Source organism: Arachis stenosperma, chromosome 9 (genome assembly GCF_014773155.1).
Source record: "Arachis stenosperma cultivar V10309 chromosome 9, arast.V10309.gnm1.PFL2, whole genome shotgun sequence".
Taxonomy (NCBI): domain Eukaryota; kingdom Viridiplantae; phylum Streptophyta; class Magnoliopsida; order Fabales; family Fabaceae; genus Arachis; species Arachis stenosperma.
Window position 1 is genome coordinate 150,723,633 of NC_080385.1, and position 14,433 is coordinate 150,738,065.

Below are 14,433 nucleotides of genomic sequence, written 5' to 3' on the forward strand. Positions count from 1 at the left end.
TTTACTTATATTTCTGTCTTTACATTCCTAAAAGAATACATAATTTTCTATATATTTTTTTTAATAAAATAAAATATTTTCTCTGTTACTATGTATGAAAGACACGCCAGCATATTTATCAACGTAACAAAAGACGAGTAAGACACACCAGTAGTTTATCTCTGTCTTTTTGTTTTTTTTTTTCTATTTTTTCCTTTTCTTTCTATCTTATTTCAAATCACAATTTTCATGGTCTATCGCTTGCTTTATTAAAATTAAAAATCTTTTCTTCAAAGTTCAAACTCGTTATTGTCTTTTTCTCTTCTCTATTCTTCAGCGGTAAAGCAATTCCTTTCCTTTCTAAAGATGATTGTCAAAAGCTGAGGAGTAGTAGATTTACACACAGTCATACTTTGTGTGTTATTTTCTGTCATTTATTTTTTCAGGTATCTTCTCAGTAGCCAATCAACTCCGAAATTCCAAAACTTCTGATACTTCTTCAGCTATTTTTCAGATTGAAGGGAATGTCTACCCTCTTGGGTATATATCTTTAATTTTTTCAACCTTTAATCTTTGTCTTCAAAGAAAATCAAATTTTTTTATTGTTGATTTTTCTCCAAATTCTATTTTAGTATGATATTTTTCTTTAAATTTTTGATGAGTCTAGTTTTTTTTAGGATAATTTTTCCTATTTCTGTGTTTTGGATGGAGCTATGCTAATTGTTTTAAAATATTATTCAATTCCATGCGTTCTAAAGTAAGACTCTTATTTTACTTAGAAAATTTCAGATTGATTCTTCAATATTTTTATTGACTTTTTTAAAGTGGATTTTTTTTAGTATCAGATTTAAATTATATTGCTTACGAAATATTTTCTTTAATGTTGTTCTTTTTATAGGCATTACACATTGTCCCTAAGCATCAGCTATCCTCCCAAATTATACAATTTTGACCTTGACTTTGGTAGTAACCTAACTTGGGTTCAGTGTGATGCACCATGTAAAAGTTGCACCAAGGTAAACATACCTTTAAGCAACATTATGAAATATTAATAGCAACCATTTCGTCATTGCAAGCTTTTTATTTGGTCTCTGTCTTGTCTTTGGGTCTTTGGCAGCCACCGAATCAATTGTATAAGCCCAAAAATAATCTTGTGCAACGTGACGAAGAGTTGTGTGCTGGAATTCACTCATCAAATGAGTATCAATGTGTTGCTTTGTCAAACCAATGCATCTATAAGGTTGAGTATGCGGACCAAGGCTCTTCTTTGGACGTGTTAGTTCGAGATCACATTACCTTGCCGTACACTGATGGCTCTGTGGTACACCCAAGGATAGATTTTGGGTGGGTATTTTCTTTCTATCTTTATGTGTGATGGTGAATGATACTACAGCAAAATTGTTATTTGTCTTTCTAAATTTATTTAGAGTCATTTTTTTATGGGTAGGTGTGGATATGATCAGAAGTATCTTGGTCTTAACTCTCCGCCATCGACAGCAGGAGTCCTTGGCCTTGGCAGGTGCATTGCAAGCTTTTTGTCTCAACTTCATGTTCTCGGTTTGGTTCGAGATGTGGTTGGTCACTGCTTGAGTGTGCAAGGAGGAGGGTTTCTATTCTTTGGAGATGATCTCATTCCCTCATCTGGAGTTGGTTGGATACTCATTTTTCCTGGTTCTTTGGAGTAAGTTTTTTTGTTGAAGTTTATATATATTATTTAATTCGTCAAGAAATACTTTTAATTTTTCTGTAAATGAAAAAGCTCACACAACCATTTCTTTAGAAAACACTGCAGTGCAGGGCCTGCCAAACTTTTATTCAATGGAAAGGGTACGTCTATTAGGTAGTGTTTGGTGGAGAGACAGAGACGGAAAGACTGAGACTGAGAGACAGAGACTAAGAGATAGAGATTGAAATAAATCTCAGTATTATGTTTGGTACAAAGTAGGAAACAGAAACTAAAATAAGAATAAAATTCTAATTTAATTAGCATAAAGGGTAAAATTAGAATTAATTAATCAAAATAAGGGTATTTTAGGTATAAAATGTTATTAAAGTTTCAGTCTCCATCTCTAAACATTGTAGTCCCCTATGTCTCTACTTTTTGGAGGTACTGAAATACTGAAATTTTAGGGACAAAGACAAAAATTTTAGTACCAATTTCTGAACCAACAAATATAATACTGAGTTTCAGTCTCCCAGTCTCTATCTCAGTATCTCAAAACAAACGCTACCTTAAAGATCTTGAACTTATCTTCGATAGTGGCAGCTCATACACATATTTGAATTCCGAAGCTTACGAAGCTGTTGTTGATTTGGTAAGATAGAATAAATAATGTAGACACCTTCTAAGACTATGAATAACATTTTTACCACTCTAGTGAAGAGAACAAGAGAAATTATGCTCTTAACTTTCTGTCTTTTTTTACGGAAACATGGAAATGTATGTTTGGGAATTCTAGATGGTACTGAAGTAGGTCTCGAAAATTTTAAAGAGACATAAATTGAAAAGAGCTACTGATGATCACTCACTACCGATTTGTTGGAAGGGTACAAAGCCTTTTAAATCCCTAAGTGAAGTAAAGAGCTATTTCTAAGTCCCTAGTATTGAGCTTTCAAGAAGCAAAGAATTTGCAGTTTCAGCTATCACCAGAATCTTATCTAATTGTTACTGTTGGCACCTTCTAAGACTATGAATAACATTTCTACCACTCTAGTGAAGAGAACAAGAGAAATTATGCTCTTAACTTTCTGTCTTTTTTTTACAGAAACATGGAAATGTATGTTTGGGAATTCTAGATGGTACTGAAGTAGGTCTCGAAAATCTTAACATAATAGGAGGTAAAATTTGATGCCAATCTCATTTTTCTTTCTCTTTCATTTAAAAATTTGATGATAATACATCTTTTTTCTAAATTTGTGCTCAATAGACATCTCGCTATAAGATAAAATCGTGATTTATGACAACGAGAACAAGAAGATCGGATGAATTTCTGCCAGATGTGATAGGCTTAGCTTATAAGCCCAACTCTTCATATTTGTTAAAGAAGATTTTTCACACCTGTATGCCGCTAATTCTGATATCTTTTTCTGATCGGTGTTCCACAACTTATGGTACAACAGAAAAATAAATGAGTTATTTGGCACAAGATGCTCACATGTGAATAAGATAGAATATATGATTACACATAGTACAACATATCTATATGCTTAGTACAATATTTGATGTGGCATAACGTAATGTTAATGAAATTATAGATGATAGGTTCTAACCCCAATACGATTAACTAATGGAGAAAAGTGCTGAAGTAGTGAGATTTTAAATGTCATTAATGCAAGATGTAGACTCCCTGTTACTTCCACATACTAGCAAAATGATTTACCAATATAAGGAAAAAGTACTGAATACTATCCATATATTTAGGAACATAATTCTATTGAATTATGTGCTAGAAAACTTGCGTTATAGCAATGCCGAGCTTCTTGATGATATGTATAGTAGCAATAATATTATTCTGTAGACAAAACTTAACATAAAGATGAATTATGGAGACAATAGCATCAAAATTATTTAGAAAAGAACGACCAAGTATAATATTATAAGGACTACAGTAATTGACAACAAAATATTGAATATCCAAAATTTTAGTTAAGAGATGCTCACCAGTGTAGTTTTTAACCATACAGAACCTAAAACAAGAAGCATTCACATGAGAAACCCACCAAGTCGTCAGATGAAGGTTGTAGAATGTGATCGCCCAGCCGCATCTTTTGAAATATAGAATAATAAAAGAGTCGGCACTGCTTACGAGATGTAGAAGGACTTTGTGTACAATCAAATCCTCCAATTGTATGAAAATGACCATTGGATCATCCAAATTTGTGGTTATGGTTCTATAGGCAGATGGGTGGAATACTATTTCTGGATTATTAGGCTGAGGGTTTACAGAGCTACCTACTCTCTTCACAGAGAACATAGCTCGGTATGTATGCTTGCATGTAGAATTAGTTTTGCTACTACTAGCAAATCCTCTAGAGATATAATTAATTAGACCTCATGGTTAAGTAGGTTGATAAATGACCCTTTTTACCTTTATCTTTTGGATGATGTTCTATAGAGGAATGGTCGATAGGACACCCTGTTCTCTTTTGAATGTGACCATCAATGTACCTATCCAAATGACTTTGTCGAGCTAGTCGCTCCAGTAAATTCTTGGCCACCACGTATTCATCAGTAATATAATCATCGGCCACCACGTATTCATCAGTAATATAATCATGTTTCTGATGAAAAGCACAATATCTTGTATTGTCTACATTTTTCATATCCTGATAAATACCTGGCTTCTGTGGAGGTTTAATAAGTTTGGCATTTAAAATTTTCTTAATAATTTCTTCTCGCTTAGTATTGAACGGCGTGTAAGAGTCATATTGAGGTGTAAGTAGAAAGGGTTTCTTAACATCTCGACTTTTATCATTGTCTTTGTTAGTGTTCCCTTTATTTAGATGTCGAGTTTGTTTAAGTTCTTCGAGTTTCATATGACCTTTTGCCTTTTTATGAAATTCAGCAATAGTCTTTGGCTTTGCAATAGCAATAGTCTCCTGAAAATTTTCTGACTGAAGTCTGCTCTTTATTGCATGAAAATGTATTTCTGGATGGAGATTTGGAATGCTCATAGCTATTTTTGTGAACCAAGTAACATAATCACGAAAATTCTCTTGTTGCCCTTGCTTAATTATACTCAAGTAATCTGAATCATGTAAATAAATAGAAGATGTTGTTAATTGATCCTCCAAAAGTTTAGCTAATTCCTGAAAACATGAAATAGATGCTGCAGCAAGAAAACTAATCAAGTATAGGACCATCTAAAAAAAGTAGAAAAATAACGACATAAAATAGGATCAGATGCACCATTCACTAGCATCATTGACCGAAATTTTTTAACATGCTTTTTGAGGTCACCCAAGCCATCTTAAAGAGTTAACATCATAGGTAAAGCAAAATTTTTAAGCAATTGAAAATTCTTGACATTTGCAGTAAATGGATCGGCTACATTTGTTTCGTTGGCTTTGATAACTGGTTGATCTTATCTTCGCCTTGCCTTTGAGTTTCAGAAACATGAGTTGGATCAGATTCAACTTTCTCATCCTCTGGTTGTTCTTCTTCCTAATTGTTATTGTTATGGGTTATCCGAGTATTGGTAAGTTTGGCTATTTGACTTGTCATTCGTTGATTTTCAGCCACCATATCTTGATTAACCTATTGCAACTCGATTACCATACGAAGAAGTTTAGATTGAATTAGAGGAAGTTGATCATCCATGAGTACATTTTAAAATTTTGAGGCACACAAAAAAGTGTAATTTTTCGATTTCACAGTAGACGCCAATTATTTAGCAGGTGAACAATCTTCAAATCGAATAGGTATAGCTTGTCTTTGCAACAATCTATTCCAAAGACTTTAAATGGTGAAATGAGTTATATCTAAATAAGATAAAATAAAATATTCTAAATAAGATGAAGGATGGATCTTTTCTCATACATATTTTCCTTAAATTTTTGTCATTTTATAACTAAAGCGTGTTTATTACCATTTGGAGGTTACAACTTACAAGCATGCTAATAATGCGAATCAATGGGTTAAATTGGATGATTAGTAACATATCAGTTACTATGGCCAAGTTATAATGTATACTCTATTGAGCTACATGCTGGTCCCAATTATAAAGTTATAACAGATATATCACCAACAAATGTGATATCTCTATTAACCTTTGTAAATGTGGATTTATCTTTTTTTAAGGGTAACCATACTAATGGAGTGTAAGCTTCAAACATGGTGGTATTCTTTGTTGGGAGCAGAATCATAATCATTTGTGTATGATGAATTTTAATTTGAGAGTCTTCTCTTCTCCATTATTTTTATATTTATTTCGGATTATAAAAATACTTTATCTATTCATGGACAATATATTATTGGATGTTTGAACCTGTTCCAAGGAGATATGATTTTTAAATTCCAAGGAGATATGATTTTTAATTTTTTTTGGTGATTTAAAAGAAAATAAATAAAAACTAAGAGAGAGAAAAAATAAGAAACTGCTTAAGAAAGGCAGTTCCGCTAAATACTACTTTCAAATTCCTTCCAAGGCAACGGAAGCTCCACTTGGAGAGAAAGGGTTTTCATTGCGGTCTTTGCCATGATGTCTGCTACTGTATTTGCATTTTTCAAGATCAACCGAAGATCAGCACGCTATTTCCAAGACATGATATCTCAGATTTTTAACACCAAAGAATAGCAAACAATCTGTCTCACATATAATGTCTTTTTGTCCCGAGTCTCATGCTAAAAGAAAGCCTCTCCAAATAGCAAATAACTCTCCTTGCAAAATGCTACGACTCTCAATTATTCCCAGACAGCCTCATTGACATCTTCCCTTCCAATCTTTGCTAACACAAGCAAAACCAACTCGAGCACCACTGCCAGGATAGCTAGCATCACAATTAATCTTAAAGGTACCCACTGAGGGAAGAATTCAAGAGCCACTAATGGTTGAGGGGATAGATAGTCGTTGCAACTCAAAAATATTTCGGAGCTCCTTTTCCAAGGACAAAGCCATACCAATCATCTTGTGTGTGGTCCAATCCAATGCTCGTGACTAAATTTTTAAATTTAGATATATGAGAGACAAGATTTGAGACATAATATCTAAAAATAATTATTATAATTAATTTTTAAAATTTTTATAGATCATGACCGATTAAAAGATGAAATTTAATGAATACTTAATCGCCAAAAAAAACCAGAAAAAGTGTATGTATTTTTAGATAGATATATATTATTGGATCATTTTAATGTATGATATATAAAATTTAACTTGATATACATTCTAACCTGATCCATAATTTAATAATAACTTTGGTTTATCATCGTCAAGATAAAATGCTCTCCGATCTTAGAGTGTGTTTGTAACTTTTATTTTTAAGGATGGATCGATTTGTGAAAATAGTTTTTATTTTTATTTTTTATTTTTTGAAATAGATTTTTATTTTTAATTTTTTTATATTTTAAAAAATGCAATTGGTTTGTAAAAAGAGAATTTATTTTTAAACTTGAAAATAATAAAAATATATTTGGTTGGTCTATTTTTAAAATATATTTTTAATATTTAGAATTTAAAAATTATATTTTTAATAAATTATAATTTTAGTTATTTAATTTTTTTATTAAATTAACATTAATTTTATTCAATATCAAATATGAAATAAATTACTATCTTAAAATAATTAATTACATTTATAATAAAAAAGATTATTTATAATGTAAAATATATAATATTTTAGAAAGTTATACTATTTTATTTTATAAAAAATATATCCTAACAGCTCTAAACTATGTAAAAAAAAATTCTAAGCATAAGTAGTTCATACATGTACAAGTTTAAATTAGTAAAATCACTCCCTACATAAATATAAAAAATATAAATACCTATAAAAATTGACTATTGATTCACTACTACACTATATATAATAGTTAGTTTGGTTGTTAACTTTTTTATTAAAAAAAAACTTATTTTCATCTAATTAAATGATGCAAGATATATACATATATAAAAAAGAATATAATAAAATAAATCTATTAATAGTACATAAAAGTATACTAAAAATTAGGAACTTACAATAAAAATATTAAAATTTGTATTCTAAACATTTTTTTAACAAATAAAAATTAAAAGGTAATAAATAAATTGTTAAAATTAAAAGAAAAATTAAAAAAATAAAAGCCAACTTTTTTATCTGTATTTTTTTATAATTTTTTATTCTTTTAATTTTTTTACTAGTACTTTATTAATTAATTGTTCATTAAATAAATTATTTTTATAATAAATTATTTTTTATTTTATTAAAGAAAAAATGATTATGATATTCAAAAAAATAATGTGAAAGGGGCAATTTAAAATGAAAAATATTTAAAAATTAATATTTTTAAATATAAAAATAAATTATATTAATATTAAAAAATAAATATGAAATACAACTACAAAATAAATAAAGTATAAGATAGAAGTACGATTGAATTTGGTTTTAATTTTAAAAAATAGGAGTACGGTTCAAAGAGAAAATACGGTTAAAAAAATATTTATTTTATCTATTATTTTCACTTTTTAAAGTCAGTTTTCACTTTACTCTTATTTATATTTCTTTATCTTCACACCCTACAAAAATACGTAATCCTAGTACTTTTGTGTTGTGAAGTTTTAGAGTATTTTTTTATATATATTTTGAATTTTGTATTTTATATTTTTTTAAATAAAATAAAATATTTTTTATTATAAAAAAGTTAAATGCGTGCGTTTTTATCTTTGTTACCGTGTATGAAAGACATGCCACCATGCTTAGCAACGTAACGAAAGATGAATACGATGCACACTAGTAGTGGGTCGTATAACTCGACCTAGGACATGACAGTGTCTTTTGGTTTTTTTGCCCATTTTTTTTCTTCCTTTTTTATCTTAACTCTTTATTTGAATCATAATTTTCATGGTCCATCTCTTATTTCATTGAAATTAAAAATATTTTTTTTAAAGTTCAATCTTATTATTGTCTTTTTTTCTTCTCTGTTCTTCAGCGACAAAGCAATTCTTTTTCTCTCCGAAGATAAGTGTCAAAAGTTGGAAAATAGTATATTTGCACACAGTCACATGTATTTTTTTTTGGTCATTTTTCACCCACTTTCTCAATAGCCAATTAATCTCGAACCCAAGAAAAGAAATTTTAAAGCTTCTAATACTTCTTCGGCTGTTTTACAGGTTGAAGGGAATATCTATCCTTTGGGTATATTTCTTATCATTTCTTAAATTTTTTTTTTAATTTTCTCAACCTTTAATTTCTATCTTAAAAACAATCAAATTTTTTTATTATTGACTCTTTCCTAAATTCTATTTCAGCATGATATTTTTCTTTAAATGTTTTTATAAATTTAATTTTTTTGGATAGATTTTTCAATTTTTATCTTTTGAAGAGAGCTATGCTAATCGTATTGAAACATTATTCAATTTCATGAGTTCTAGAATAAACGTCTTATTTTACTTAAGAAATTTCAGATTAATTCTTTAATATATCTGCTAACTTTTTCGAGTGAATTTTATTCGGTATCAGATTTAAATTATACTGTTTAAAAAATAAACATTCCTCTTTTTATAAGTATTACATTGTCTCTAAGTATTGGCTATTTCCAAATTATACGATTTAAACATTGACTTTGGTAGTGACTTAATTTGGGTTCATTGTGATGAACCATGTAAAAGTTACACCAAAGTAAACATACGTTTTAAGTCACATTATAAAATATTAATAGCAATCATTACAAGCTTTTTATCTGATTTCTGTCTTGTCTTTCCACCTTTCACAGCCATCAAATCAATTATATACGACTATAAGTCCAAAACCAACCTTGTGTAACGTGATAAAGAGTTGTGTGCTAAAATTTACTTATCAAATGAATATCAATTGCTGCTCCCTCGGATCAATGCCACTACGAGATTGAGTATGCTGACCAAGGGCCTTCTCAACATGTGTTAGTCCGAAATCACATTATTTTACCGTACACCAATAGCTTTCTGTGGTACACTCAAAAATAGATTTTGGGTGACTGTTTTCTTTTTATTCTTACATGACATATTGATTGCACAATTATGACACGTGATTTAATATATAAAATTTTAGTACTCCGTAATAAAAAATATCAAAATTTTGTATAGTTATAATTTTTTTTATTTTATTATCTTAATTTAAATTTATTTTATTTTTGAGTTGATGTTAAATTATTATAAAATTATAACAAAAATAAAAAATAAAAATTAAAAAATTAAAAAGATAAAAAATATTTTGTTATCATTAAAATAACAAAGATAAATTGAATGTTATAATACTCCCTAATAGTTTGGTAAACGATAATCTATAAAGTTTTTAATTATTTAATGAATTAATATTCCGTATATTTTTATTTTTAAATATTTTTAAATTAGTTTTTCGAAGTTAAAATTTTTTATACCTTTTATATTCATTTCACCTTTTTCTGCTTTAAATTAAAAAATTCTTTATATTTATTTTATTTTATAATTTTTTTTTAAATCTCACTTCTAACAACGTCCATCACCCGTTCACCACCGTCATTATCGTCTTGTTCAAGATTGCATCTCCTTCATCATCTCCGTCATGTCTCCTTCACCTTCTCGGAACCACTTTACCTCGCTGGCTTAGTGTCTCGCAGGCCGCAACAGTAGCCTGTCATTGCAGGGATGGAGCTAGATTAACTTTTAGGGAGGGCCAAAAAAATTTTATAATTAACAAAGAATAAAATAAAAATTTTAAGGGAGGCTAAACTAAAATTTATGCATAACTTGTAAAGAAAATTTGATAGTTGGGGGAGGCCATTGCCCCCTTGACTTGTATGATTCGCCTCTCATTGCTGTCTTCTCTTCGGCGTAGTTACTCGCCGCCTACTTCTTCCTGTGGTGTAAGTAGTGACACTATTGTGCTCCTATATTCTCGGTACCTTTAACATCTTCTATTCTCGTGCTGCTGTACTTTTTTACTGTCATTCTGCTTTTTATTTTTCTGTGGTCGTTCTATTTTGCTTGAGTTATGTTTTCTTCTTTTAGTTGCTCTGTTACATTATGTTTGGTTTAAGAAAAAAATAAGAGAAAATAAAAAGGATAGAAGGAGAATGAATAGATCATTTTTCTTTGTTTATTTGGATTCCAAAAAAAATGAGAAGGAAAAAAATTTTTTTTATATGAATCCTACCAAAAAAATTTTTTATCCATTACAAGCTAGTAAACAAAAAAAATATATTAATTTTTGTATATTTAGAATGTTATTCATAGTTATATTATTATTAATAATTATCAATCTAAATTTAGTTTTAATATATTATTATAATAAAAATTCACATTTAAATATTATATGTGTATTAGATAAATAATTTAAATTAAATATATAAAATTATAATATTGATAAAATATAAATAAATAAATAAAATTTTATACTTTATTTTATTATACGAATATTAATATAATTTTATACCGTTATGATTTTTTTTCTTCTCATTTTTTTTATTCAAACAAAAGAAATTTTTTTCTCTATTTTTTTTCGCTCACAAATAATTTTACTTTTCTTTTTATTTTTTCTCCTCTCATTTTCTTTCTTCTTATTTTATTTCTTTCCTCTCATTTTCTTTTCTATATCCAAACAAATCCTTAGTCTATTTTAGATGGGAATGGATTCTCTCAATTTTTTTTTAATAATTGAGGAAGTAAAGTGTGATATCTCACCATTAGTTTTATAAGTGGGACCAAAAATAAATATGAGAGAGAGAACAATAAAGGGTTAAAAATCACATTTTACACTCTCAATTTTTTTAACAATTAAGAGGATCCATTCCTATTTTAAATCTGTTCCTGTATTCTGGATCTGTTCTTTTATTCTAGATATGTTCTTGTTATTTTCTTCAAATTTTTATTTTAAATAGAATATTTTTAGAATATTTTAAAATTTTTATCCCCTATTTTGGTTGTTCTATTCTTCTATTCTTATATGTTCCTAAACTGTTCTTCAATTTTTGTCTCTATTTTAATTGTTTTGATATTCTATTTTTCTCCTAATTTAGTTTTTTAAATTAAAATTCAAAATTTTACTTTCTAACTTATTTAACTAATCTAATCCTAAAAATATATATTAATATTTAAACTTATGCTAAATAATATATTTGATTCTATTAATTAAATTCAAATTTGCATTCCTATGTTGTTTCTTTTAGTTATCAAAGAAAAAAAATCAAATTCAAATTTTTTTTAATTTAATAAAAAATTTAATTATTTAAAGAGTATTTTTATCATTTAAAATTATATAAAAAGTGCCTTTTAATCTTTTAAAATCAATTTTAAACTTTAACATTATAAATTTATTAAATGATATCAATTCAAATTAGAATTATATTTTTAAACAAAACAAAAAAAGAAAAGAAAAATTTTCTACAATGAAAAAAAATATGAATAAAGAAAAAAAAAAGATGAATGATAATTGAAGTGAGATTAGGGTTAGATAAAAGTTATATAATTAATTTGTTATTGGATTAGTTGTTTGAGCTTATAAGTCGGTCATTAATTTTTATAAGTGTATTTTTGTTTTTATAAAATTACACGTAGAGTAATTGATAAATTAAAATTTAAAATTATGTTTTCTAATTCATTTAAACAAATTTAATTCTGAAATAATTTTTATTGTTTAAATTTTTAGTTTTTTGATGCATTTAAACAACATCAATACCAAAAGGATATTTTTGCTTTTTTATTAATATTAAAATAAATATTTTAAAATTTTTAAATTAACCTTTAAAAGAGATAATTTTATCTTTTAAAATTTAAATATATTTTTTAGTTTTTAAAATAATTAAACAACTCTAACCCTAAAATAGTATATTTTTGTCTTTTTATAATTAAACTAAAATGAGTTTTACTCTATTTAAAATTAAATTAAATTTTTAATTCAAATTAAATAACTTTAATCTTAAAAAATATTTTAACCTTTTAAAATCAATGCCAAAAAATATGTTTGACTTTTCAGTTTTTCAAACTTTTTATAATAATGTTATAATAATCTTTTTTTTCAAAAATATTATAATAGTTTTTTTTGTCATGTTATAATAGTTTAATATGGGTAATATTAATCCAAAAACATATGGGCTCAAAATGGCCCAAATTGAAATAATAATCTTAGTCCAAATAAATTTTAAATAAAAAATAAAATAAATATAAGTATTAACTTTTCTAACTCTTTAAAAAAAAGTTTTAATATTCTAAAATTTCAAGGAGCATTGGATAGGGTCCCGTCTTTAATTAATTGATTAATTACTTCAGTTCATCACTTATTTAAGACTTAGTTGCCTTAGTTGCTAAGTTCCAATTGCAAGAAAAGTTCACTAGCACGGGGATAAGAGTTTTGTTTTGGTTACACACTCGAGTTGCAACTGCAACGGTGCAAGTACTTGAGTAAACTATGTAAAAAATTAAAAAGGGTAGTAACTTAACCTTAACTTAATAGAGGAATAAATTTAATCTATATAAGCTTGTTAGAATCAAGTTACACATTTGTTAAGAATCGCTCTAAAAGATAATCTAAATTGTAGGAGATAAATAAATTATGCACGAATGTATCCTCCTCTAAATACTATAAATAATAAATGGTTTAATATATACTATATAATTTAACCATGTTAAATTTTAGGTGTACAATTAAAACTAGTCACCAAAATAAAATATGTATTGAAATATAAAATATATATTAAAAATAAATTAAATTATATATTTATTTATACATAAAGATAACTAATTTTAGTAATTAATTTTAATATATAAATAATATTTTTATAATTTAACTCCAAATTCTTATACTTTTAATTTACTACGATGTTTCCAATCAATATTTACTAACTTGATTATCAGAATTTTTTACAAGCACCCATTGTCGTGGAAATATTAACATGGAACAAATGAGAAGATCCATCATAGTTTGGTGTTCGAATTCTACAAATTTATGTTTATGAAGATTAAAAAGATCCTGACCTCTCATCACTTCCAAAATAACATTAATAAAAAAAAGAAAAAAAAGGCTACGTCAAAAATTAATTTCACTTTTTATTCTATGATTTATACATGTGTGTAAGTGTGTAACGCAGATTATTTGTACTTTTTGTTATTGTGGAATGTATATATAAAAAGTTTCTCATGTTAAATGTGATGATAATCATATATTTGGTATGTTAACACTGGCAATCTTTTTTCCCCTTTATCGTTTCCATATAAATTATATCCACTTTAATATACATGTGACATTTATTGGTTTCTGTCGTATGTATATGCATGGGAGCTGAAATTATAAATGGAAGTTATCCACAGCAGAAAGATTTTTCTTGTTCCTTGTTTCTTTTCTTTAATATTTTCCCAAGAACCGAAAAAAAAAAAAAATTGGGCATCGTCAAATACTTAAATGATAACGCCTTCATTATTGAGATCAAAAGTGGTTTTGAACTTTGAAGTAGTGTTTGGATGCAATGTCTAAAAATCACGATCACCCTACGATAAAGCTTCTCTCTCATACCATATTTAATGAAACAAAACTAAATTTTTTAGAGGCCGCCGTAGAAGAGAAGAACTATGGTCTATTTAAATGGAATTAAGGAAAGTCATGACATCTGGTATGGCACCGCATATTATTAGTTTTGGTTTTGGCCTAACCCTAAACCACTCATGTTTGCACCAAACTTTGTGGCTTTAACTATGGAATGTGACAGATATCAAATTGCTCAAGGAATAATGAAGTGCCAATTTGACAAATCATACAAGCTCATCATTATCAAAGGCTTGGTAAGTAAAGAAAATTATTATTCCCTTAATT

General features: G+C 27.4%; 1 pseudogene; it reads left to right on the forward strand.

Annotated features, from left to right (window-relative positions):
- Positions 1-969: 969 nt before the first annotated feature.
- On the forward strand, positions 970-2,965 carry LOC130950093 (aspartyl protease APCB1-like; annotated as a pseudogene).
- The last annotated feature ends 11,468 nt before the right edge of the window (positions 2,966-14,433 follow it).